Source organism: Brassica oleracea, unplaced genomic scaffold, assembly GCF_000695525.1.
Source record: "Brassica oleracea var. oleracea cultivar TO1000 unplaced genomic scaffold, BOL UnpScaffold01500, whole genome shotgun sequence".
Taxonomy (NCBI): domain Eukaryota; kingdom Viridiplantae; phylum Streptophyta; class Magnoliopsida; order Brassicales; family Brassicaceae; genus Brassica; species Brassica oleracea.
Window position 1 is genome coordinate 2,507 of NW_013618034.1, and position 2,854 is coordinate 5,360.

At 30.6% G+C, this 2,854-nt stretch overlaps 1 long non-coding RNA gene across 1 annotated transcript; it reads right to left on the reverse strand.

The window, feature by feature from the left end:
• Positions 1-1,338: 1,338 nt before the first annotated feature.
• On the reverse strand, positions 1,339-2,615 carry LOC106321377. Its single transcript, XR_001266060.1, has 3 exons — positions 2,576-2,615; positions 2,316-2,398; positions 1,339-1,584 (listed from the first exon to the last, which is right to left on the reverse strand). It is a non-coding gene; the product is annotated as an uncharacterized LOC106321377 (long non-coding RNA).
• Positions 2,616-2,854: the final 239 nt, after the last annotated feature.

A 2,854-nucleotide genomic window follows, 5' to 3' on the forward strand; every position in this document is an offset into this window, starting at 1 on the left:
ACTCAAAAATATTCCCGGAGCCCGACATTTTTTTTTTTCTTTCACGTTTTTTTTTCTTGTTGGTGTGTTTAAAATGATGTTCAAATGTACATATTTATAGGAAATTTTCGAATCTTGTAGTTGTAATTTTCCTACGAATTTACGACGAAATATAGTTAGGTGCCCGAAAAAAAACGTGTTACAACTACAAAGTTGGTGGATTCAAAATTTCCTCGCTAAGTAGACGTAAAATATTTCTTCGTAAAGTACACGCTACATTTACGTCGAGTTTACGAGGAAATCGTAATTCCCTGTAAAAGCCACGTGATATTAATTGACTTTACGACGAAATCATTTCGTCGTTATTTTACGAGGAAATAACGCTGATTTTATATTTCCTCGTAAGTTCCTCGTAAAGTCGACGTAAATTTACGAGGATTACTTTTTCTCGTTAAATTTCTTCGCTAAACTTGTGTTTTCTTGTAGTGAGGGATTATGTGCTGGATTGATTGAGTGTTGCATGATCGGTACACAAGGCATTGAGGCCACATGTATTACTTTTTTGGGTGCATTCATGTTGTTTACTAAACCCGACTATATGCATATATACCCTAGGTATGGTCGTATGCTTGGGCGAGACAAATGGACCGATCGGTTGCCATGAGGGACAGGGCGATTGGTTAAGGTAGCCGACATATGGGAAGAATTTGCCAAGAACTTCCCTGAAGAATGGACCATACCTAGCGGACAGAGACCATGAGGCCGAGTGATTTAATTGATCGATGGGTTCAGAAAGCCATCGTCGATTAAAATACTTAGGATCACTATCATGTTAGGAATAGGATTTTGGGAATAACCGTGTAGGTGTAATGATTCACCTCACTAAGGAATTGTAGAGTTTCTTATGTCTCAGAAAGCCATCGTCGATTAAAATACTTAGGATCATTATCATGTTAGGAATAGGTTTTTGGGAATAACCGTGTAGGTGTAATGATTCACATCACTAAAGAATTGTAGAGTTTCTTATGTCTCATTTAATGTGGCAGGATCTAAGGATTGTCTAGGTTGACGCAAGACAGGCGGCCAATTTGTGTGAGTGATGTTTGATTCATTTAAGTCTAGTGTTGTATATGATTGAATGATTATACTTAAAATACATTGAATCGAAATCCATTATGATTTATACAATGCACCCATATGGCTTTCTTTGCTTCAGTGTATTGATTGAGTAATTAGGAAATCTTTGGTTGAGAACCACTTGAATATTACACTTAAAAACAATAATATTTGATATAATTTTTAGTATATTTAAAAATAGTAAAAATTAATATGTTTAAAAGCCATTATTTTTTAGTACGCTATAGGGGTTATATGAGTCCGGACTGGCACTGACTACGATGATGAACTAATTTGTAATGAGTACATTGGTATGATCGAATTTGAAAACCTTTTCTGAATCAACAAGGTAGCAGCAACAATTGTTGTGATTTGGGCCAAGATAGTGTTGACAATATCCTCCTTGTATGTATCCTTTAAATTTACAAAACTCATTGCATGTCGGTGAGTTTTCACATGGTTGTTGCAGAAAACATTCTTTGGTTTGTCCTAGTTAGGTCAGAAACAAATATATTAGCAAGGCTTTAAGTACAAAATAAGCACCATAGTGTTTTACGAATTTTTTATAAAATTCAGTTAATGTTTTTTATTTTACAAAATATGACACTTGTCAATTAATCCTTGAGTTAATGAAAAAGAAACAGCCGGGAAAAAATGCTGGTTCACCAGCCAGGAATACAACTTATACGAAATTATCTTTTAAATGGTAATCAAATTCAGGGAGCACAAGTTTAAAACATATCGCAATTCGGAGAGAGAAACTGGTAATATTATTATCTCTTACAAAATTTTAACTATATATATATATATATATCTTAGATCATTGTCAATATAGTATCTATAAAATAAACCAGTTGTGTTTTTTTCATGTAAGCATTCCAAGATTAATATTATGTTTTATCATAAAAATACTTATTTATTTCTCAATCATAAAAATAATCATTTTCTTATAGCTCAGTTTACGGAAAGAAGTCATAAATAATTGAAATAAAATAATTTAATATTAATTAACATTAAATGTTATCTGCTATAATTTTTAAATATAAAGTATTTATAGAAAAATAAGTAATCATAATATTTTAACATAGTATGCATAAACAACCCATTTTTGGTGGAGAAGTCCAATCTTTCAGAGAAAATATAATTGAGTCTCTCATTAACCATGATATTATAGATTTATAAAGATAAAAATAATATTTAAAGAAATTTAACTTCGTTACCTGAAATCATTGGTAGAAAGATTTGAACCAACACCATCAAGTATATAAGAGATAGAAACTTCTTGGTTGCCATAACTATGTTGCTAAAATATGTAATAAATCTTTGTTAGAATACAATAAACTTAAATACTTAAAAGAAAAGAAAAATAAAAAGCCTATTAAAAAGAAAGATTCAAAATCAAAGTCGAGAATATTCATGGCTAATAAGAAAATCAATAGTATGAATAGATACATAGATAAAGATAAAACTAATAACTCACAAATATGTAAAAGTTCTAAAAGATTTATTTCACACCGTTTGATAAAAAAAAGTTTGCTTTACATTTCTTTCAAACAAGACATATTTATAATGAAATTGACGAGATTCAGTTTTGGTAGGAAAAGTAAATCAATCCGTTTATATCACGTTTTTTTCAAACACTTGACTTCACCTATATTTAGTATCATGCCTAGGTAAATGCATTAATATCCTATCAGTTATTCAAAATTTTATTAAATGTATTAACATCCTAGAAAGTCTTGGTCAAATACTTAGCTAT